We start from the raw sequence: 25,996 nt of genomic DNA, 5'->3' as shown, positions 1-25,996 counted from the left end.
TTGACAATCTCATCATCCAGATAACATGCCTCTAGATAGTACGGATTATCCAGATTAATAGTACAATCATTGCCAGAACTGATTATAAGAACCTCCTCCTCATGTTCAGTTATGGTAACAGAATCATATGTCTAGTTAGAGGAAATAATAATTATGTTAGTGAATATATTTAGTAAATTTTTTAAAATTTCATTGATATTATTAGTTTCACCGTAATTCATTGTATTTTATTCTAATGAATAATTATTAAGATCCAAAAAAATAAATAATAAATTTTGTCTGTTAAAAAAAGTTTTGGTATTCTGTGTATAAAGCAAAAATCGGTGTTCTTTAGTTCTATTTTTTTTCACTAGCCGTATAAAAAGGTCCACATCTGGGCGTACATGCTATGAAGGGGCACATCTGGGCGTACATGCTGTTAGGGGGCACATCAGAGGGTACATGCTGTGATGGGGGCACATCAGGGGGTACTGCTTTTGAGGGGGGCACATCATGGAGTACATGCTGTGAGGGGGGCACATCAGGGGGTACATGCTGTGATGGGGGACAGATCTGGACGTAAATGCTGTGATGGGGCACATTTGGGAGTACTGCTTTTGAGGGGTGCACATCAGGGCATACATGCTGTGAGGGGGACACATCTGGGGGTACATGATGTGATGAGGGGAACATCTGGGCATACATGAGAACATTGTAGTGGTGTTTACTGTACAATTCTTTACTCTTGTGTGTCAGAGGTGGGGGGTTTTGATACCCCATAACATAATTTCTTCCTACACTTAGACTGTAAAACAAGAATTTTCTGGCTGATGGCTACTTGGTGCTGCTGGCAAATAGCTGCTGCTGTTTGCAGATAGAGCTTCCTCTCCTGTGCACTACCTCTCAAGGCTCCCTCAGGCAACATTGATCAGATTACATCACTGGGCTCGCCGCATGCCCAGTGACACTGTTGAGGCTGTTGCCTACAGGAGCTTTATGATCGCGCAGGCAGTTGGCGGTACTGCGCCTGCGCGAGATTTCCGGCAGGCGAAAGGAAGAAGCAAGGGGCATATCTGGAATGTATTAGATGGAGTAGCGGAGGGGGCGGCGCCGTCCACCTCAGCTGTGGGAGGATATTTCTTAATGAGGAGGCGTGCTTGGGCTGGAAATTAAGGCAGGCTGGGCACTGCAGGGGGGTGTTACAGGGCTCAAGAGAAGAGAAGAAGGCCCCTGTGGGCACCTTGGAGGCTCATTTGCATAACAGAAAAATGTAGTTTATTGTACATGGCAATTCCTTTTAAAGGATTTCAAAGCACACATTTGTGAAAAAAAAAATTACTAGCAGACCCCAATTTTTCACTTTCACAAGGGGTTAAAGGAGAAAATACACACCAATATGTGTTCCCCATTTTCTCCCCATTTAGGAAACATCCCATATGTGCTTGTAGCCTGCTGTATTATGCGCATAGCAGGCAAACAGCTAAATATGGATTTTGCTGGCAGGCCTGAATTAGCAGACATGGATTTTAGGTACCAGTTCCCCAGAAATTAAAAACCCCAAGAAGTGACCCCATTTTGGAAAGAGCACCCCCATACAACCATTTTAAGTGGGGGAAAGGGTAGTTTTGACCTAACAGGTGTTTCACAGAAATGAATATGTAGTGGTTGGTGAAAAGTGGATCTGTTAGCTATGCAGACGAAATCAAAGATATAAGGTGGTAAAACTACAGGGTACGTCATGGATAAAATTAAACAGAGGCGGCTCTAGACTTTGTGAGTACTTAGGTGAAACTCGAACATGAGGCCCCCACGAAGATCGTTGGATGCTCGTGATCTCCCGTACAGTGCCCCGGCTCAGTCCTCAAGAAGTAAGCTGATTCAACCACCGCACGGAGCGGTGGTGTGGTCAACACTCCCCCTCCATGTATCTCAATGGAAGACTCGGAGATACACAAGTGCTGTTTCTGCGGCTCTCCCATAGATTCATGGAGTTGTGTTGACCACTGCTCCGGGCACAAGGAGATCCGGAGTACCATACAGGAGATCGGGTTGGATCCCATCGGCCAGACCCCCCCGATCAGACACTTATCTCCTGTCCTTTGGATAAGGGATTTATTTTCCTATCCCGGAGTACCCCTTTAATATGCAGTGACATCACAGTAAAGGGGTAACACAGTAAAGGGCTTATATTCACAGTGCAAATTAACACTTTGCATTAGCCCTGGCCCAGTTCTCTAAATCGAGCCTCCCCCACCCACACCGCATTTTGCTGTATTTGCTATAAAGCCGCATATACCTGTCACATCCAGAGCCTCCAGGTGACGTCTCTTCTGCTGTAGATCTTCTCTTTCATCATCTTCTCCATTCGGTCCGGACATTTCTCTCAGCCGCCTCATCTCTGCAGAGTGTGACACACAGACATCTTAGTGTCCTCACTTTTCTATCATCATCTCCAAACCTGGAGTCCCCACAGTGTTCTGCTGCTCGCTGTGCCGCGGCCCCTATACCACAAATACTATCCTAAAGAAATATTAGTGCCCCTATAGTAATAGTGCTCCTCATAGTCCCACCAATAGTAATTCCCTTCTAGAATCCTCTCATTAGTAATACTGCCCCCTACAGTGCCCCCATTATGTAATTTGCCCCCATTAAGTAATTTACCCCATTAAGTAATTTATCCCCCACACTACCCCCATTAAGTAATTTGTACGCCACACTGCCCCCCATTAAGTAATTTGCCCCCACACTGCCCCATTAAGTAATTTGTCCGCCACACTGCCCCATTAAGTAATTTGCCCCCCAAACTGCCCCATTAAGTAATTTGTCCGCCACACTGCCCCCCATTAAGTAATTTGCCCCCACACTGCCCCCATTAAGTAATTTGCCCCCACACTGCCCCCATTAAGTAATTTGTCCGCCACATGGCCCCCCATTAAATAATTTGCCCCCCACATTGTCTCATATGAAATTTGCCTCCACCTTGTTCTTGTCCGCTGATCTGCTAGGCTGCTGCATGGGCATGATGGAATCTAATCCTCCCTTTGAAAAGTAGGGACTCATCTACACTGAAATTTTTACCTTGGTTGTACACCTCAGCAAACTTGGTGTTAAAGTGGTTAATGACAGGCCTAACCTTGAACAGATAGTCAAATGTTGGGTCGTTTTGGGGTGGGCACTGTGCATTGTCATTGTAGTGTAGGAATTTCCTAATTGACTCAAATCGTTTCCGGGTCATGGTGTTACAGTAAATTGGACTCTGTTAGAAAATGTCCAAACTCCAATATTGGCTGACGTTTGGCTTCTTTACAACGCCCATATGCAGCATGAGTCCACAAAACCTCATCATCTCTGCTGCACTTACTGGGATCCAAACTAGGGGTCTAGCATATGCCGATGTAGGGTTCTGATCAATGAATTGTTGGGCGTATAAATTGGTTTATAAGAAGATTTTGAAAACATCTAATTCAGTGAAGCCCTCACTATCTGTTTTCCTGACCTGCCCTCAAAATCCAGAATTTGGGGCTGATAATTGTCAGGGGGTGGGGTTCATAAGGGTTCACTCTGGGGGGCTGCCTCTGCTGCTACCCTGGGGCGCCTTCTAGAGGGTCCCTCATCAGCAGATGATGATGATTATGAGGGGGTAGAGGAGTAGAGGAAAGTGGCATACTCTTCTCCCTCACTAGAAGACTCAGTATCGGAGGCAAGCATGGCGTATGCCTCTTCAGCTGAGTATAGTCATTGGGGTGGATGGGCCATTTTTTTTTTATTGGGGTTAGACATGTGAAATGTGTAAACCTTTATTTATTGTGAGAGGTGTGTATGTTGTGTTTTCACACGTGAAGGGGCTTGTAATAAATCTGAAATTAAATTTAGAGGGGGGAAAAAAGGAGAAAAAAAATTAGCAAAAAAAAAAATGTCTTCTGCAAAAATATTATTATTTTTGCACAAAAAAGTATTTTCTGCACACAGTAATGGATACTACTGATCGGTGTTCAGTGTTTGCAAAATGCACGTACGCAGATGGTGCGTTCATGCAAAATTCTAAACTGACACTAACTGAAATTTATATAACTACTACTAACTGCAGTTCTTTTTTTACACAAACAAAATGTAAAAAATAAAATAACACAAAAATGTGCAGATGTAAATGAGCACACTACTAAACGGTGCTCTGCAGCACACCCACACAGATCGTACATGTGTGCAAAAACTGTAGTATAAAAATTCACTACAGTGCTCTGCAAAATGGTGCGTTCATGCAAAATTCTAAACTGACACTAACTCAAATTTATATAACTAGCTACCACTAACTGCAGGTCTTTTTTCACACAAATAAAAATGTAAAATGAAAACCTCATAAATATGCAGATGTCAATGAGCACACTACTGATGAGCACACACGCGTGCATGCAAAGACTGTAGTATAAAAATTCACTACAGTGTTAAAAAAGTGAACACTGGCTATATATATTTATATAAAGCCCTAACTACAATTTCTTCTTTTAAAAAAAAAAGCGCAAGGAATAATCCCCAGGTGCTGATCAGGCAGGTAATAGAGATATGTGAATAGCTTTCTTTCATGTAACTAGATTGATTTTCTTATGTAGTTGCCTTAAGCTGTTTGTTCCTTATCTCAACTGCCTCCCCCCCTTCTTTGCTTCAAGCTGTCTATTTGTCCAACACTGAAGCGAGAATGGAGCGGGATTGAAGCTGCAATAGGCCCCTCACTTCTCCCACAGAATGATGTATAGACTGTAGAAGAATGTTTGAGCCAATTATTTAGCTAGATGATTCACATATATTCATTGCCTATAAAAAAAAAAAACACCTCCTTGAAGTGTCATATATGACGTAAGCAGTATTAATGTTAGTAAGACTCCATTATAAGATGGCATCTGTGCACAGATGTTTACATTAAGCTCATATACCAAAGTTTGTAAGTGCACACTGCGCAGACTCCAAGTGTTATCTCCTTTCTTCTTATCTCTTTTGCCTTCTTAGCCAATGAAATAATGGCATGAGCCTCAGAGGGGGACGCCCCCCCCCCCCCCTGAAGATGTAAAACAGCTTTACTCATTGTAATAAACTAAGAGATTGTCTTTGACCAGCTTGCGTCAGCGTCTAGTCTTTCTGCCACGCATGGATATTAACTCCTTGACGGTACCTTAATTTGGAGCACCAGATGGGTAAGGAGGTCACATTTTTGGACCTAAAGATACAAATAAAAGAGAATGGGACACTGGAAACTGACGTCCATAGGAAAGAAACTGCGGTCAATGCGTTACTGCATGCTGAATCATCCCATTTAAAATCCACCATAGACGGGATACCCGTTGGACAATTCGCAAGGATAAAGAGGATCTGCTCTGATGAGAGTAAGTACAAAGAGCGAAGTAAAGAAATGATAGAAAGATTCAAAGCCAGGGGATACAGCAATAGACAGATCAAGAGAGGAGTTGGTAAAATAAAGAAAAAGAAACGAGAACAACTGTTATGCCCGAATATGATCAAAATTAAAGACACTGCACATAATACCAGATTTTTAACTGAATCTAATAGTCAATGGTGGCAGATAAAGGAAATCTTGGAAAGACATTGGAACATATTGCAAACAGATGTGGTCCTAAAAAAATGCATCTCGGAAAAGCCCTTAGTAACAGCAAAAAGGGCAAAGAATTTTAAAGATGCACTGGTTCACAGCCACTTTATAAGCAGAACTACTAACGATGGGAATGAAAAAATAAAAGGGTCCTTCCCCTGTGGGTCATGCAAGGCATGTAAAAACATGATAAAAACTACGGAATTCACTGGTCTGAATCACGATAAAAGGTATAAAATCAAAGAATACATCTCATGTTCCTCAAAAGGCGTCATATATCACGCCAGATGCCCCTGTGACAAAATCTACATAGGTCTCACGACCAGGGAACTAAGGGTACGAATTAGGGAACACATACGTGACATAGAGAAAAGTAAAGAGGAAGAAGACTTAAACAACCTCAAAACCATACCTAGACACTTTAAATTATTTCACCAGAGCAATGAAAAGTTGCTGAAATTTACAGGAATACAGGGAGTGCAGAATTATTAGGCAAATGAGTATTTTGACCACATCATCCTCTTTATGCATGTTGTCTTACTCCAAGCTGTATAGGCTCGAAAGCCTACTACCAATTAAGCATATTAGGTGATGTGCATCTCTGTAATGAGAAGGGGTGTGGTCTAATGACATCAACACCCTATATCAGGTGTGCATAATTATTAGGCAACTTCCTTTCCTTTGGCAAAATGGGTCAAAAGAAGGACTTGACAGGCTCAGAAAAGTCAAAAATAGTGAGATATCTTGCAGAGGGATGCAGCACTCTTAAAATTGCAAAGCTTCTGAAGCGTGATCATCGAACAATCAAGCGTTTCATTCAAAATAGTCAACAGGGTCGCAAGAAGCGTGTGGAAAAACCAAGGCGCAAAATAATTGCCCATGAACTGAGAAAAGTCAAGCGTGCAGCTGCCAAGATGCCACTTGCCACCAGTTTGGCCATATTTCAGAGCTGCAACATCACTGGAGTGCCCAAAAGCACAAGGTGTGCAATACTCAGAGACATGGCCAAGGTAAGAAAGGCTGAAAGACTACCACCACTGAACAAGACACACAAGCTGAAACGTCAAGACTGGGCCAAGAAATATCTCAAGACTGATTTTTCTAAGGTTTTATGGACTGATGAAATGAGAGTGAGTCTTGATGGGCCAGATGGATGGGCCCGTGGCTGGATTGGTAAAGGGCAGAGAGCTCCAGTCCGACTCATCAAAGATGAGCTTGTGGGGCCTTTTCGGGTTGAGGATGGAGTCAAGCTCAACTCCCAGTCCTACTGCCAGTTTCTGGAAGACACCTTCTTCAAGCAGTGGTACAGGATGAAGTCTGCATCCTTCAAGAAAAACATGATTTTCATGCAGGACAATGCTCCATCACACGCATCCAAGTACTCCACAGCGTGGAGGTGAACAGATCAAAACACTGACAGAATCCATGGATGGCAGGCTTTTGAGTGTCCTTGCAAAGAAAGGTGGCTATATTGGTCACTGATTTTTTTTTGTTTTTTTTTTGAATGTCAGAAATGTATATTTGTGAATGTTGAGATGTTATATTGGTTTCACTGGTAAAAATAAATAATTGAAATGGGTATATATTAGTTTTTTGTTAAGTTGCCTAATAATTATGCACAGTAATAGTCACCTGCACACACAGATATCCCCCTAAAAAAACAAACTAAAAACTACTTCCAAAAATATTCAGCTTTGATATTAATGAGTTTTTTGGGTTCATTGAGAACATGGTTGTTGTTCAATAATAAAATTAATCCTCAAAAATACAACTTGCCTAATAATTCTGCACTCCCTGTAGACCAGATCCACATGGGGATACGGGGGGGGGGGGGGGGGGGGGGGAGACCTAAGTAAAAGATTAGCTCAAATTCAGAGCAAATGGATTTTTAGATTGGGCACCATGGCACCTAAAGGGCTTAATGAAACCATGGGATTCAGTTCCTTCTTGTAAACTGTAGGGGGTTTTAGATAGAATTTTAAGGTAAAAAATAGAGTTATAACATTTTAATACTGTTTTGTCTGATTATTGTATAACTTACGTGATAGTGTCGAGTGATCGATGGCTGAATTCCTGTGTCCGAGAAACCTGTGGAGGGGGAAAAAAACAAGAAGGAAAAAAGAAGAATCAAATATTCAATGAATGTATTCATCAGTAAAGGACATTTTAATACAATATATGAAATCACTATTATACCGGCTAAACGGGATATCAGAGAAATATGCAGGGGTTGATATCCAATTCAGTTCTGTCAAGCATCATTACGTATATGAGTGAGTATAGATCAATAGAGGTTTGGGTGGTGATAATGCCCTGAGAGGCATCAGTCACATATATAGAGGGTGCACAGATAAATAGACATTAGTCTATGTTTAGAGAGAATGTCATTCACCCTTTTACACTATAGAGAATGTACAGATAAATAGGCACTAATACATATTGAGGGAGGATATATTTACCCACTTTTTTCAGTGGAAATAGGTTCTAATTATTGGATTGATAGGCACCATTTATATTGAGGGAGGATGTATTCACCCACCTTCTCTAGTAGGTATAGGTTTTAATCATTGGATTGAAAGTAATTAGGTAGAAATATTAATTTCACATCAGATATTGATAGTAAGTGATATGCACAGCACTTTATATTTGTGATAATGAAATAGGTTTAAATATATGAGATTTTATATGTATATGTATTTATATTCACATGAATGATAGATATGCACTTGGCACTTTGATAAATATACTTGACGTCATATAGATGGATATATTTATATGCACGCGAGATAAAGATATCGATTGGATTTATGATGGGCATCTCGCATATGTATGGATGGCTCTGGCATGACATATATGGATGTGCCAATATGTATATGGGTCGAGATGCTGGATGGATTTGTGCAAGAATAAGGATACACCATGTATTGACATGTATGTGTGTATATGCATTTTATGCGTACACATATATATGTCCTGCTCATATCCATTTAAACAGTAGATACCATATTGGTAATAATATTGATTGGACATCTGCGTCCCTTCACTTAGTCTATGTATGTATATTTTTCTGTATAGATAAGTATGGTATCTGTGTAATATAGAGAAATACTCTTCAGTGATAAGGAAGCGATCTGGGTTTCGGCATGACTATATTCAGTGGCGTGACAAACTGATCTGCGTATGATTTATAAATTGATATGTAGGAGAGATGGAAGATCACCATCAGTAACAGACAAGAAATTACCTCCACACATAGTATTATGAAGATGGATAACCTGATGATCCTAGTGCGCATCGCGAGTCGCGAATGGGAGGACTTTCGCCGTCCCGACGGGCGTGATCGGGGTGACGTCAGACGCATTCTGCCCTCACCTGGATCGCGCTGATGGAAGGGCGGAAGTCCCAGATGTGCCCATATTTGACGACTGCGGGATGCGCCGTTATAGGAATCATCAGGAATAGGATCACATGACGCAGGAACTGCTAGCCATTGGCCACCTACCACTTAAAAAGACCTCCTAAGCCATTAGAAAGGAAATCCTCCTGATGAAGCATTAGCGAAACGTACGTCGAGGAGTACGCCAGATAGAGACAGCCCACACGCACGCCACTGAGTATCGGGTAAGCGATTAATTCAGATCGGTCCGACATACTCACTAAGACATACTAAACTGTTTGGATGGTTAGGATCAGAATATATGGACGCTATTTATACTTGATATGCATGCAAGTTAAGATTTGAAAAAAAAAGGGGGAGGGAATATGCTGTGCAGAGTAAAGTAATGTAATGTGTGTAATAACCTTTTACAAGACGAAGAAAGGTGAAGATTGCTTAATAATTTTCTTTCTTCTTTTCCAAGCAGCTGACCTCCAGCCTTTATTTAAAATTATTATTATATACAGTCAGGTCCATAAATATTGCGACATCGACACAATTGTAACATTTATGGCTCTATACACCACCACAATGGATTTGAAATGAAACGAACAAGATGTGCTTTAACTGCAGACTGTCAGCTTTAATTTGAGGGTATTTACATCCAAATCAGGTGAACGGTGTAAGAATTACAACATTTTGCATATGTGTCTCCCACTTGTTAAGGAACCATAAGTAATGGGACAATTGGCTTCTCAGCTGTTCCATGGCCAGGAGTGTATTATTCCCTCATTATCCCAATTACAATAAATAGATAAAAGGTCCAGAGTTTATTTCAAGTGTGCTATTTGCATTTGGAATCTGTTGCTGTCAACTCTCAAGGTGAGATCCAAAGAGTTGTCACTATCAGTGAAGCAAGCCTTCATTAGGCTAAAAAAACTAAACAAACCCATCAGAGAGATAGCAAAAACATTAGACATGGCCAAAACAACTGTTTGGAACATTCTTAAAAAGAAGGAACGCATCGGTGAGCTCAGCAACACCAAAAGACCTGGAAGACCAGAGAAAACAACTGTGGTGGATGACCGAAGAATTCTTTCCCTAGTGAATAAAAACACCCTTCACAACAGTTGGCCAGATTAAGAACACTCTCCAGGAGGTAGGTGTACAGACGTGGACAAAATTGTTGGTACCCTTTGGTCAATGAAAGAAAAAGTCACAATGGTCACAGAAATAACTTTAATCTGACAAAAGTAATAATAAATTAAAATTCTATAAATGTTAACCAATGAAAGTCAGACATTGTTTTTCAACCATGCTTCAACAGAATTATGTAAAAAAATAAACTCATGAAACAGGCATGGACAAAAATGATGGTACCCCTAACTTAATATTTTGTTGCGCAACCTTTTGAGGCAATCACTGCAATCAAACGCTTCCTGTAACTGTCAATGAGACATCTGCACCTCTCAGCAGGTATTTTGGCCCACTCCTCATGAGCAAACTGCTCCAGTTGTGTCCGGTTTGAAGGGTGCCTTTTCCAGACTGCATGTTTCAGCTCCTTCCAAAGATGCTCAATAGGATTGAGGTCAGGGCTCATAGAAGGCCACTTTAGAATAGTCCAATTTTTTCCTCTTAGCCATTCTTGGGTGTTTTTAGCGGTGTGTTTTGGGTCATTGTCCTGTTGCAAGACCCATGACCTGCGACTGAGACCAAGCTTTCTGACACTGGCTAGTACATTTCTCTCTAGAATTCCTTGATAGTCTTGAGATTTCATTGTACCCTGCACAGATTCAAGACACCCTGTGCCAGACGCAGCAAAGCAGCCCCAGAACATAACAGAGCCTCCTCCATGTTTCACAGTAGGGACAGTGTTCTTTTCTTGATATGCTTCATTTTTTCGTCTGTGAACATACAGCTGATGTGCCTTGGCAAAAACTTCGATTTTTGTCTCATCTGTCCACAGGACATTCTCCCAGAAGCTTTGTGGCTTGTCAACATGTAGTTTGGCATATTCCAGTCTTGCTTTTTTATGATTCGTTTTCAACAATGGTGTCCTCCTTGGTCGTCTCCCATGTAGTCCACTTTGGCTCAAACAACGACGGATGGTGCGATCTGACACTGATGTTCCTTGAGCATGAAGTTCACCTTGAATCTCTTTAGAAGTCTTTCTAGGCTCTTTTGTTACCATTCGGATTATCCGTCTCTTAGATTTGTCATCAATTTTCCTCCTGCGGCCACGTCCAGGGAGGTTGGCTACAGTCCCATGGATCTTAAACTTATGAATAATATGTGCAACTGTACTCACAGGAACATCTAGTTGCTTGGAGATGGTCTTATAGCCTTTACCTTTAACATGCTTGTCTATAATTTTCTTTCTGATCTCTTGAGACAGCTCTTTCCTTTGCTTCCTCTGGTCCATGTCGAGTGTGGTACACACCATATCACCAAACAACACAGTGATTACCTGGAGCCATATATATAGGCCCAATGGCTGATTACAAGGTTGTAGACACCTGTGATGCTAATTAGTGGACACACCTTGAATTAACATGTCCCTTTGGTCACATTATGTTCTGTGTTTTCTAGGGGTACCATCATTTTTGTCCATGCCTGTTTCATGAGTTTATTTTTTTACATAATTCTGTTGAAGCATGGTTGAAAAACAATGTCTGACTTTCATTGGTTAACATTTATAGAATTTTAATTTATTATTACTTTTGTCAGATTAAAGTTATTTCTGTGACCATTGTGACTTTTTCTTTCATTGACCAAAGGGTACCAACAATTTTGTCCACGTCTGTATGTGTGTCAAAGTCAACAATCAAGCGAAGACTTCACCAGAGTGAATACAGAGGGTTCATTACAAGATGTAAACCATTGGTGTGCCTCAAAAACAGGAAGGCCAGATTAGAGTTTGCCAAACGACATTTAAAAAAGCCTTCACAGTTCTGAAACAACATCCTATGGACAGATGAGACCAAGATCAACTTGTACCAGAGTGATGGGAAGAGAAGAGTATGGAGAAGGAAAGGAACTGCTCATGATCCTAAGCATACCACCTCATCAGTGAAGCATGGTGGTGGTAGTGTCATGGCATGGGCATGTATGGCTGCCAATGGAACTGGTTCTCTTGTATTTATTGATGATGTGACTGCTGACAAAAGCAGCAGGATGAATTCTGAAGTGTTTCGGGCAATATTATCTGCTCATATTCAGCCAAATGCTTCAGAACTCATTGTACAAAGCTTCACAGTGCAGATGGACATGGACCCAAAGCATACTGCAAAAGCAACCAAAGAGTTTTTTAAGGTAAAGAATGGAATGTTATGCAATGGCCAAGTCAATCACCTGACCTGAATCCGATTGAGCATGCATTTTACTTGCTGAAGACAAAACTGAAGAGAAAATGCCCCAAGAATAAGCAGGAACTGAAGACAGTTGCAGTAGAGGCCTGACAGAGCATCACCAGGGATGAAACCCAGCGTCTGGTGATGTCTATGCGTTCCAGACTTCAGGCTGTAATTGACTGCAAAGGATTTGCAACCAAGTATTAAAAAGTGAACGTTTTATTTATGATTATTATCATGTCCCATTACTTTTGGTTCCTAACAAGTGGGAGGCCCATATGCAAACTGTTGTAATTCCTACACCGTTCACCTGATTTGGATGTAAATACCCTCAAATTAAATCTGACAGTCTGCAGTTAAAGCACATCTTGTTCGTTTCATTTCAAATCCATTGTGGTGGCTTATAGAGCCAAAAATTGTAGAATTGTGTCGATGTCCCAATTTTTATGGACCTTACTGTATGTGCAACACCAATTAAGACCATGTGGCATATAAAATTATGTGGGTTTAGCAAAAATTTTTGTATGATTATAAATTGTATGCGGTCTTGTTATAAGATTTTGAGTAATCACAGGGTGAAGACCAGAAGGCGTTGGAAATAACAGCAGAACAGCAACAAAGATCATCAGCAATTCTCAGAGTGGTTTGTCTATCTGTTTCCAGGAAAGCTGTGTTTATTAGTGCTGCAAGTTTTACAATGAAACAAAGAAAACTGTGTGGCTTGGATGGAAGCCATAAATGATTCAGTGGAATGTGAGTGGGTGTGGCTTTAAGTTGTATTTGAGCCGAGTATGTGTGAAGACTGATGGATGCTTAGAAGAGCTGTGTGTGCAATCCATACTGATTATGAGCTATTTGTGAAAATGAATGATGGCTGCAGCAAGACATGCACAAATGAAAGTGTGAATGTGTATGGAGTACGATATTTGTTTTTATATAATATGCGCATTGGGGATTTTTATTTTATTTTTCTTGGAAGATTCTGTGGTTTTATTGGGGCCAAAAGTGTTGATTGAGCTCTAAACTTTTTTTTTTTTGATTGAAGTCAATGAAATGTTTCTTATGGGCCCTTCATGTGTTCATGTCTGTATTGTCAGATCTGCTCATTTTGATGTTTGTAGTTATGTGTTATATGTTAAATGTTCTGCTAACAGAGATCTGTTCTCATGAACAGTCAAGGCAATACTGATGGAGAGAGGGAGGATCACACCGTCCAACCAAAGGGTGAACTTAGATGACTTAGAGGACAGGGTGGACGTCACAGACAACGACAGCCCTTGTGCCCATCCCCTAGTTACAAGACACCCCCATGAAAGATAAGAAGTCCTGTGTTTCAGTCTATTAAATTACACATTAGGGAAAGCTGGCTAATTCTGTAAACCAAAATGCAGAGTAACATCAAACAGATTTGGTGGTTCAGTGGTGCCAACCACCGGTAGTGTTCCTCAGGCATTGCCTCAGCCCTAATGCCAAACACCTCATTGAAGTGAGGAAAAAGTAAGTTTGCCACCCTATAATGGTCCTGGGAGATGGACCTGCAGAGTCTGCGGGACCCAGAACCCAGAAGAGAGAGAGAGTTGTGTTGTGTGTGGTACTCCTCGTTCACACCAGACGAGAGGATTGTATTCTGTGATGACCATGACTGGATCACGGTACGTCCCCACAGACACCCATGTTTTTGTCATGAGGACGACACGAAGACTGATGAGGGGGAAAAGGTAGACCAAGATTAGGAAACAGGCAATCCAGTGTTGGCTGTGCTTTTAAGCATTTTAGCAGCTTCAATTCCAGCCCCAATGATATCCCTCACTACAGAAGTAGTCCCGTTTTGGATTGATACTGGAGCAGCCGAGACAGTTGTGCACAGCAAACATGTCCTCCCTGACTTAATCTCCAAGGATACCAGTCTATGGGTAGAAGTGGATGGGAAAGTAGTACACTCCCCTTTTTAACAGAACCCATCCATATTAGATTTGCCCTTAACCGAGAAGTGCTTGCCAGTTTGCTGTCAGCGATAACACCTCTTGTTGTCTCCTGGGTACAGACTTGCTTGCAAAAATACATGCTAGAATCTCATATCAGGAGGACGGCACTGTAAATCTTACAGGTGCCCTCAATGACCAGGAACTTCATTTGTTGGCAATTAGTGATAAAACTCCCTAGTCCATGTTTGTAGAGACTTTTTGTTTGAAAAAAAAGGGAGATTGTATCCCCTTTTAACACATTTTGTACCTTGTGAAAAAGAAAAATGAGAAAAGTAAACCCACTCCACTGTGATTGATTCAGCAAAGGTTTTCTTTTCAGCACCACTACATCCAGGCAGTAGGTATTTGTTTGCCTTCACACATGTGAATATACATGGGTGGTGCTGCCGCAGGGAGCCTGGGCCTCACCCAGTATGTATACTGCAGCCATGTCACTCCTGTCCAAAAAAACTAAACAAAAAAACCCCCACTTACGTTTTGTTGCATTACTGCTATCTCCCTGGGGGTGAAACATCTTATCCCTGAATGTGAGAAGGCTGTGGAGGAAATCCCTTTTCCCAGAAACATGAATGCACTGAGGACATTTTTGGGCCCTGTTTCTTAGTGCAGACCTGTAGGATGTCAGCTCAGCTTTTTTGGGGATTCCCATATTGACTGTTAGGGCAAGGATTTTTTTTATTTCTAGCACATTAGTTGGCCTCCAAAATTCGGATTTTGCATAAGAGAAATTTGGATTTTCTGCCAAATATTGCCGGGCATATACATTTGTCTGATGCACAATTTCCTCTAAAAGTTCCTCAGCAATAAAAAGTTTTAAAAAACCATGTGGGAAAACATTTTCACGTTTGCACATTAATGCCGGCTTGTGCTGAAAGTGGTGGAATGTTTGGCCTATTATTTGAGGGGGACCATACCAGATATATGTCAGACTGGGCAGATCGTGTTTGAGGCTGACTATGAACCTCAGCGCTGGTAGTTTCATGCACAGATTCACCCCCCTGTTCGCCAAACACTCCGCTTTTCTAATTATTACTATGAAAAAAATAAAAAAGAATGTATAAACAAAAAAAGGAAAGATGGTAATATGATTTACTTAGGGCTATACACTAATGATACCAATAAAATAACTTTCACACGCAAAACAATTTTAGATTTATACTAATTACGCTAAGACTAATAATTATGCACTTTGACAAAATGCGTGTGTGTTTGACTATTTTACGCATGCACACAGAAGAACGCCTACACTAACTGGAGCTAAAACTATATATATATATATATATATATATATATATATACAGTGTGTATATATATATATATATATATATATATATAACAAAAAAAAAATACAGCAGCACTTTATAATGCCGGGTGCAATTCCCAGTTGTTCCTAGGATGTGGAACGATGATTATAAAGCAGAAAAAAAATAAGGTAGTACTCAGGTCTTCCAGTGAATAGGTGGATACTTTATTACACCCAACAGCAATGCAGCATTTCAGCTCTCTCAATGGAGCCTTTGTCAAGCTTGACAAAGGCTCCATTGAGAGAGCTGAAATGCTGCATTGTTGTTGGGTGTAATAAAGTATCCCCCTATTCACTGGAAGACCGGAGTGCTACCTTATATTTTTTTTGCAATATATATATATATATATATATTGTAAGCTTTGGGGTCTTTAATCTCCGCGAGACAAGTGCGAAAAACCGTGTCAGTAAAGCAAAGGGTCTTTATTGGTGACCAAACAAAACAAAATAAAGCTTTTCTTCAGCATCCAAACCGTCACAACAAAAGTCCTGCTTGTTTCCAGCATAAATTAGGAAACAGTCTTTCTTCAGAAAACAACCAAAAGAAAGGCACATACGTTTTTAGTAGAGGTCCTTCAGACCTTCCCTGCAGACACAGCTTCCCTTCCAAACTACTCAAAAGTCCTCTCTGAGCAGCTAGCAGACTTCCATCTTATCCTCACAGGTGCACTCTCCCAACCCACACCCTCCAGCATCACTTCCTGCTTTAATGGGTGGTTGTCTGTGAGATCTTAACCCCTTGTGCGCTGGCTTCCAGGGTTTAGGAGTGGAGGCTTCATCCCACCTAAATAACACTTTGGAGCCTCCAAAATTCCAGGCCCCAAACTCCTTTACTAAGATAGAGAAGACTGCGAGCCAGTCCTCTCTGAATTAGCGCTTGCCTGGAACTTGTCACCCACTTTTGGGTGACCCCCTGAACCTTCTACCTCTATTTAAATGGACCATAGTCTAAACAGTGGTGCCGTATAGCACCCGTCCAGGACCCACCCCCGGTGTCCTGTACATATCCCCCCCCCTCTGCCTCAACGCGGAGGTGTTGGAGGCAACAGTAGACACCATACAATGGACTCGGGAGAGGGCATCGGCATTCTGATGCTGTCTCCCGGGTCTGTGCTCTACCATGAAATTGAACTCCTGGAGAGAAAGGAACCACCTTGTTACCCTGGCATTGGTGTGTTTATTCTGTCTCATCCAGGTAAGCGGAGCATGGTCTGACACCAAGCGGAACTTTCTGCCCAGGAGGAAATATCGCAGGGAGTCTAGAGCCCACTTGATGGCCAGACACTCCCGCTCTACCACCGCATAGTTTCTTTCAGCTGCCGTCAGCTTCCTACTAAGAAAGACCACAGGGTGCTCCTCCCCATTGATTTCCTGAGACAGGACCGCTCCTAACCCTTCGCTTGAAGCATCTGTCTGTACTACAAAATCTTTTGAAAAATCTGGAGCTACAAGCACCGGATCTTGGCACAAAGCTGTCTTAAGCATTTGAAAAGCCGTCTCGGCCTCGGCGTTCCACTTTATCATCACTGACTTTCTGCCTCTGGTCAGGTCGGTCAGTGGTGCAGCAACAGTGGCAAAGTTGGGGACAAACCTCCTATAATAGCCAACTATGCCCAAAAACGCTCTGACCTGCTTCTTGGTTAGGGGACGGGGCCAGTCCTGTATGGCCTCCACCTTACTCATTTGGGGCTTCACCAGCCCTCTACCCACAATATACCCTAGGTATTTTACTTCCTCCATCCCAATGGCACACTTCTCGGGGTTGATGGTGAACCCTGCTCTTCTTAAGGAGTCTACGACTGCCTGAACCCGGGGAAGGTGGGACTCCCAATCAGTGCTGAAGATGACTATGTCATCTAGGTAGACAGAAGCGTACCGTTGGTGTGGACGCAGAGTTTTGTCCATGGCCCTTTGGAACGTGGCCGGGGCTGAGTGTAGACCAAATGGCATCCTCTTATATTGGAAGTGGCCTTCTGGGGTAGAGAAGGCCGTCTTCTCCCTGGCTTCCTTAGTCAGGGGAATCTGCCAGTACCCTTTTGTGAGGTCTAGCGTGGTAATGTACCTGGCAGGCCCCAACCTTTCAATTAGCTCATCTACTCGTGGCATGGGATATGCGTCGAACTTGGAGACTTCATTAAGCTTTCTGAAGTCGTTGCAGAAGCGGAGGGCGCCGTTGGGCTTGGGTACCAACACAATTGGACTTGACCATTCGCTCTGCGACTCCTCAATGACTCCAAGCTCGAACATTCTTCTAACCTCTTCGGACACTGCCACCCTATGAGCTTCTGGGATACGGTAAGGCTTTAACCTGACTTTTACCTTGGGCTCGGTCACAATGTCATGCTCGATGACGTTGGTGCGACCGGGCAACTCTGAAAACATATCTCTATTTTTTTGTAGAAACTCTTTTGTTTGCTGGGTTTGAGGTCTAGTCAGGGTAGAAGCAACCTGCACCAAGTCGATCCCTGCATGGTCCCCTGACTGTACCCCTACTACCGCTGACACTTGTTCTCTGTCTCTCCAGGGTTTCAACAAATTGATGTGATAGATCTGGTATGGTTTTCTTTTCCCTGGCTGGTGTACCTTGTAGTCCACCTCACCGAATTTCTCTACTACCTCAAATGGGCCCTGCCATTTGGCCAAGAATTTGCTCTCTACCGTGGGTATTAGAACAGCCACCCGGTCTCCTACTTGGAACTGTCTAATTTTAGCCGACCTGTTATACACTCTTCTTTGGGCATCCTGGGCCTTCTGCATGTGCTCCTTCACCAGTGGCATCACCTTAGCCACCCTTTCTCGCATTTGAGAGATATGTTCTACCACCGTTTTGTGTGGTGAGGACTCACTTTCCCATGTCTCTTTTACCAGATCGAGTAACCCCCGGGGCCTTCGTCCATACACTAATTCAAATGGCGAAAAACCTGTGGATGCTTGTGGGACCTCCCGGATAGCAAATAACAGGGCAGGGAGTAACATATCCCAATCCTTCCCATCTTTCTGGACTACTCTTCTCAACATGGATTTTAGGGTTTTATTGAATCTTTCGACTAGGCCATCGGTCTGTGGGTGGTAGACCGACGTCCGCAACTGCTTAATTTGGAACAATTTGCATAAGTCCGCCATTACCTTTGACATAAAAGGGGTACCCTGGTCTGTCAGGATCTCTTTGGGGAACCCAGTTCGTGAGAACATTTGAAACAACTCCCTGGCGATGGCCTTAGAGGAGGCTTTCCTCAAAGGGACAGCTTCTGGATACCTAGTTGCGTAGTCTAGGATGACCACTATATATTGGTGGCCCCGTGCCGACTTTACCAGGGGTCCCACCAGATCCATAGCGATCCGTTCAAACGGGACTTTGATAATCGGCAAGGGCACCAGAGGGTTTCTATAGTGTGGCGCTGGGGCGGTTAACTGGCAAATGGGACAAGACGCACAGTATCTTTTAACCTCGGCCTTCAACCCTGGCCAGTAAAACCGGTCGTTTATCCTGGCCTCTGTTTTCTCCGCCCCCAGGTGTCCTCCCAGTGCATCGTTGTGGGCTAGATCGAGGAGCATCCGCCTATACGGTTGGGGAACCAGCAACTGCTCTATAGTTTCCCCTCGGCTCTCAGCCACTCGATACAGTAAGTCCCCCTTCAACGCAAAGTGAGGGAACCTCTGATCTGCATCTGGCATTTGTGGGACCCCATCAACAACCGAAACCTGCTCTCGAGCATTGACCAAGGCAGGGTCCCGTAATTGGGCGGTACCAAATGCACCTCTGGACACGTCTAGATCTGGATGTACTGGCCTTGAGGATGTTTCCCCTTCATCCTCCTCAACTGGGGAGAGCTCCTCGTCATCCTCCCCCAGCATGACTTGTAATGGGAAGACCTCCCCCCTCTCAGAGATCAACCCGGGTTTAAGACCTGGGTCAGGGGCATTATCCTCCACATCAGCATTCCCTGTGACTTCATTATCAATGGTAGGTATTTCTATATCAGAGGGGTGTATTTCAGCTCCGGACCCCTCGGACCTTGTCCCTTCCAGGCCCAGTGCCCCCAGTTCCCCCGGTGGTGCCATTTGCACCTTGTTCCATAGTTCCAGAAATAGTGGACAGTCCCGCCCCACTATGATGTCATGAATTAAACTGTTTACCACCCCGACCTCCTGTGTAACTGAGGCACGGCCATAAGAGACAGTCACCGGAACCAAGGGGTACTCCTTGGTATCCCCATGAATGCATACCACCCGAAGAGTTTTAGTCACTGGTCTAAGCCTCCCAAGTACCCTGGCATGTACTAATGTTACCATGCTACCGGAGTCCAGGAGGGCCCTGGCAGGAAGGTGGTTCACCCACACTTCACACTCAAACCGTTCTGCAGCCAGGTCAAGATGAGTGGTACACACACTTCGCACATAGAAGGAGCTTCTCCGACCGGTTCCGCACTCCATAGGCTCCTCCTGCAGTGGGCATTGTGCCCGGGTATGCCCCCAGGACCGACATCGCCAACATTGTATGTCTCCCATCTTTGGTACAGGAACCGACCTCCGTGGTTCTAGGGCAGATGGTGTAAACCTGCGGACGCCAACATCTGGCAAGGCTTCTCTCCTCAGGTTGGTGGCTGGTCTGGGTGTCCTTGGCGTGGGTTCTCGACGCTTGGCAGGCCCAAGCAGGTCCTCCACCACGGTATACCGTTCAACCAGCTCGATCAGCTGGTCAGCATTAGTAGGGTTTCCATGGCTTACCCAGCGCTGTAGGTCATCTTGTAGGGACCGTAGGTACCGGTCCATCACCACTCGTTCCACCATTTGTGGACCTGACAACTTTTCTGGCTGCAGCCATTTTTTAACTAACTGAATTAGTTCATGCATCTGGGACCTGGGTGGTTGGTCTGATTTGTACCGCCAGCGATGCACCCTCTGAGCCCGGACAGCTGTGGTCACTCCCAGGCGGGCCAGGATTTCAGCTTTTAGACGTTCATAGTTTTTGATGTGCTCAGCTGGGAGGTCAAAATAGGCCTTTTGCGGGTCACCAGTGAGAAAAGGCGATATAATGCCGGCCCATTGGTCCCGGGGCCACGCTTCTCTCTCTGCTATCCTTTCAAAGGTGGTAAGAAAGGCTTCCACGTCATCGCTGGGTGTTAGTTTCTGCAAAAAATGGCTGGCTCTAACAGACACTGGGTTGCTAACGGCAACGACCGCTTGCGCTTATCTCTGAGCCAGCTGCTGTACGGCCTCCTGCAAGGCAGCCACCTGTGCTTGAGTGGACTCCTGCTGGGCCGTAAACTGGGCGGATAGCAGCCGTGTATTTTCCTGCTGCGCAGCTATAGCCTGTGCCAGGGCCTGCTGCTGCTGAGCCATTGCTTCCTCATGGCGACGGTTTGACTCTGCTGACGCTTGCTGCTGGGCCACAGTGGCTTGCTGCTGGGTCACAGTGGCTTGTGCCAAAGCCTTAACGACCTCCTCCATGCCTTTGTCTGCTGTTTGTAACGCCTGGGCTGACTTTACCCACGACATGCCATAAGTATACTGTCTCTTTAAATGTCAGTTTTAAACGTTTTTTTTGCGCCTGCAAATGCACTTTGCCCGCATCCTCCACCAGTTGTAAGCTTTGGGGTCTTTAAGCTCCGCAAGACAAGTGCGAAAAACCGTGTCAGTAAAGCAAAGGGTCTTTATTGGTGACCAAACAAAACAAAATAAAGGTTTTCTTCAGCATCCAAACCGTCACAACAAAAGTCCTGCTTGTTTCCAGCATAAATTAGGAAACAGTCTTTCTTCAGAAAACAACCAAAAGAAAGGCACATACGTTTTTAGTAGAGGTCCTTCAGACCTTCCCTGCAGACACAGCTTCCCTTCCAAACTACTCAAAAGTCCTCTCTGAGCAGCTAGCAGACTTCCATCTTATCCTCACAGGTGCACTCTCCCAACCCACACCCTCCAGCATCACTTCCTGCTTTAATGGGTGGTTGTCTGTGAGATCTTAACCCCTTGTGCGCTGGCTTCCAGGGTTTAGGAGTGGAGGCTTAATCCCACCCAAATAACACTTTGGAGCCTCCAAAATTCCAGGCCCCAAACTCCTTTACTAAGATAGAGAAGACTGCGAGCCAGTCCTCTCTGAATTAGCGCCTGCCTGGAACTTGTCACCCACTTTTGGGTGACCCCCTGAACCTTCTACCTCTATTTAAATGGACAATAGTCCAAACAGTGGTGCCGTATAGCACCCGTCCAGGACCCACCCCCGGTGTCCTGTACAATATATATATATATATATATATATATATTTATTTATAAAAAAAAATTTTATGAAAAAAACACTTTTAACAGTGAGGGCAGGAAGGGGTTAAATGGCTGTTACAGCAGGAACAGTGTATCAGCTGTGCCCTGAGGTAGCTTTCAGCAGCGTCTCTCTCTCTCCCTCTCTCTCTGAACAACAAAATGACAGCAGAGAAAGGGACCCTGCTGACTTCTACAAACTTTTTTAGGTTTTTGGGATTCTCACTGAGGCCACTGCTTTATGCTTACAGCGCAGCCCCAATGAGTTTCGCCACTAGATGGCGCCACCATTTCATCTGTAACCTGACGAGAAAATACATCAGGTTACAGATACAGGCCTACTGCCGTGACGTAGAAACTCATGCGGCGGTAGGAAAGTGGTTAAGAAAACATATTTTTATTTAATAACATATAGTTAAAAAACCATATACTTGGTATCGATATCCAAAACCACATGGAGGTGCAGAACCGTTGTCACGTAAAGTATTGCGGAATATAAGAGGTAAATATATACAGATAAAACCACACTGTGGTACAATCAGACTAACCCAATATTGCAGAGTATACAGACCTGGAAAAAGGCATGTCCACAGGACAGTTGTCACGGTGGGATGGAGTGTGCGCAGCCCTAAGCTCCACCCACACCTCTGTCCCTGCGTACTTGCACGTTCCGCCCTAGGCGACGGGGTACAACTAGAGGGGAGTCCCTAAACTGAGTACGTCCAGGGCATTAAAAGGTAATAATACAATACGGGAGAAAATAACAAAGTGACAGGCACAGGGGGGTAAAAAATAAATAAAGGTAAATACGAGCCAAGGTCAGTAGCCAGGAGGTCACATAAATATAAAAAAGGAGGATGCAAGGTCGAGGTCACAAACAAAGCAGAGGTCAGAAGCCAGGAAGTAACATAAATACCAGGGAGGATTCAAAGTCAAGGTCAAAACACACAAGGGCGCAATACAGAGTACGCTAGTGAAGGAAGGAAGACCAATCACAGGCAACCTGTGGCATCAGGCTGCCTGTTTAAATAGCCCTGGCTGGTGAGTCACATGACCTGGCCAGCATCACGTGTCACAATACAGAGCTGAGCACCGATCATCATTATCGGCGCTCAGCTCTCCTGCTGCTCGCCTACTGCCATGGAGACGAGGACGCAGGCTGCGTCCTTGCTCCCTCTCCATGTGTAGGGCGTCGGCAGCACTGCGAAGAAAGCACGCGTCACCGACACCTCGTTACAGTACCCCCCTTCCACGAGGGGCCACCGAACCGGGTTTCTCCGGATGAGCTAGATGGAATTTCTTCACCAACCTCTTAGCATGCATCTTACTAGCTGGTACCCAAGACCTCTCCTCAGGACCAAAACCATTCCAGTGAACCAAATATTGCAACGAATTCCGGACCTTTCTCACATCAATAATTCTAGAAATTTCGAATTCCAGTTGACTGGCAACTTCCACTGGCGGTGGAGATTCCTGTGTAGGGACTGCAGGAGACACATATTTTTTGAGTTAGGCTTTATGGAAAACATTATGGATACAAAAGGAATTAGGTAACCGTAACTTAAAAGACACAGGGTTAATTATACAAATAATCTCATAAGGACCACTAAACCGCAGTGCAAATTTATTCGAAGGTAGTTTCAGAGACAAATTCTTGGTGGATAACCACACTCTATCTCCCAACCCAAAATCCACTCCTCAAGAGTGTTTTTTTATCAGCATTAGTTTTACGACTCTCCTGGGTATTTCTCAGGTTCGACTGAACCTTGGCCCAGACTGTGCACAGTTCTCTAGCCATTACATCAGCCTCTGGAATTTACGAAGAGGACGGCGAGCAAGAATTAAATTGCGGATGAAAACCAAGATTACAGTAAAAAGGTGATATACCAGTAGATGAGTTCTCCTGGTTGTTAATGGCGAACTCAGCCAGGGGCAGATGTTTCACTCACAGCTGTTGATTGTCGGAGACATAACACCTCAAATACTGCTCCAGAGACTGGTTCAAATGTTCAGTTTGACCGTTGGTTTCCGGATGAAATGCCTTAGAAAAAGACAGAGAAATTTTAAATATCTGCCAAAAAGCCCTCCAAAATCTAGATACGAATTGAACACCTCTATCCGAAACTACATTTTCAGGAATCCCATGTAAGCGTATCACATGCTTTACAAATATGGAGGCCAAAGTCTTAGCATTGGGCAGCTTTGACAGAGGGATAAAATGGACCATCTCGCTAAATTTGTCAACCACCACCCATACCACCGACTTACCCTCTGAAAACAGCAAATCGCTTATAAAGTCCATGGAGATAGGGAACCAAGGTCTATTAGGGATGGGTAGTGGACGTAACTCACCCGCCGGACCAGGCACACACCTCACATGAGGACACATACTAGTGGACATCTCTAGCCAGAGTGGGCCACTAATAAAATCTGGATACAAGGTCTTTGGCATTGATACCCGGATGTCCACTTAACACAGAATTATGGCACTCACCCAACAGTCGGAGACGTAAATGCCCATAGACAAACAATTTATCTGCAGGGATTGTACCAGAGCCAAATGTGTTCCCACAGTTATTTCGGTTGTCAGATCAGGGGAGACCAAAGCCACAATGATGCCTGCTGGTAATATTGGTTCTGGAGGAGTATCAGGAGATTGAAAAGCACAAAAACTTCGGGATAGAGCATCTGCGTTAACATTTTTACTTCCTGGCCTGAAAGTAATACGAAAGTAAAAAAAAGTGTAAAGAACAATGCCCACCTCGCCTGTCTGGGATTCAAACATTTAGCAGATTCTAAAAACAATAAATTCTTATAATCAGTCAGAACAGTAACACAATGTTGGGCCCCCTCCAAAAAATGGCGCCATTCCTCAAAGGCCCATTTAATAGCTAGTAACTCCCAGTTCCCAATATCGTAATTTCTCTCAGTGGAAGAGAACTTATGAGAAAAGAATGCACAGGGTCTCAGATTAGTGAGGTTTGATGACCTCTGGGAGAGTACTGCTCCTACTCCATCCTCGGAAGCATCAACCTCGACTATGAAAGGCCTCTCTTGATCAGGTTGAACCAATATTGGGGATTTAACAAAACATTTCTTGAGTGTTTTGAAAGCCTTTATGGCCTTTGGTGACCAATTCACTAAATCTGCCCCCTTCCTGGTTAAGTCGGTGAGAGGTTTAGCAATAACCAAATTTTTTAATACATTTTCAAAAATAGAGAAGCCAAAAAAGCGTTACAGTGCTTTGAGAGGAGGGCCTCATCTATTCCTGAATAGCCTGTACCTTCCCTGGATCCATCTTAAAGGACTGGGGTGTGAGAATATATCCCCAAAAATTAATTTCCTGCACACCAAAAACAAATTTTTTACCCTTCGCAAATATTTGATTCAGATATCAGAATCCCAGTCAGGTGAATAAATCAGAATATCGTCCAAATAAACAATGATAAATTTACCAATAAATTGACTGAAAATATCATTAACAAAATTCTGCAAAACTGCTGGAGCGTTACTTAAACCAAACAGCATGACCAAATACTCGAAATGACCCTCAGGAGTGTTAAAGGCCATTTTACACTCACCCCCCTCATTAATTCGAATAAGATTGTATGCTCCCCTGAGATCTAACTTGGTGAACCAGTGAGCCACAAGAACCTGATTAAATAGGTCTGGAATTAACGGCAACGAGTACTGATTTTTAATAGTAATTTTGTTTAACTCTCTGTAATCAATACAAGGTTTAAAACCCCCATCTTTTTTCTCAACTAAGAAAAATCCTGCCCCCATGGGTGACACCGAGGGTCTAATATTACCTTTTTGTAAGCTTTCCTTCAAATCATCCCTTGTTCAGGGCTGGACAAGATATAAATACGACCCGTAGGGTATTTGGATCCTGGAACAAGATCGATGGCGCAATCAAATGTTCTACGAGGAGGAAGGCACTCAGCCTTGGACATAGAAAAAACATCTGCAAAGTCACTAATGTATGGGGGAAGAGTTTTAGACTCTGCAGTGATTCCAGCCTGAATAACAGGTAAACAATACGAGTTACATTTATGTCCCCATTTCTCTACTCCACCCGTGGTCCAGTTAATAACTGGGTTATGAATCTGGAGCCAATGCATGCCCAAAACTATCTCAACGGTTAAA

General features: G+C 43.6%; 1 long non-coding RNA gene across 2 annotated transcripts in view; it reads right to left on the bottom strand.

Annotated features, from left to right (window-relative positions):
* The window catches only part of LOC122945514, a 51,144-nt gene extending 48,810 nt beyond the window's left edge, over nucleotides 1-2,334 (bottom strand). For both annotated transcript variants that reach the window (XR_006391121.1, XR_006391122.1), the window contains exon 1: nucleotides 2,276-2,334. This is a non-coding gene — a long non-coding RNA (uncharacterized LOC122945514). The remainder of the gene's footprint in view (nucleotides 1-2,275) is intronic.
* Between the last annotated feature and the right edge of the window lie 23,662 nt (nucleotides 2,335-25,996).

Source organism: Bufo gargarizans, chromosome 1 (genome assembly GCF_014858855.1).
Source record: "Bufo gargarizans isolate SCDJY-AF-19 chromosome 1, ASM1485885v1, whole genome shotgun sequence".
NCBI lineage: Eukaryota > Metazoa > Chordata > Amphibia > Anura > Bufonidae > Bufo > Bufo gargarizans.
This window is presented reverse-complemented; position numbering and strand designations above follow the sequence as displayed.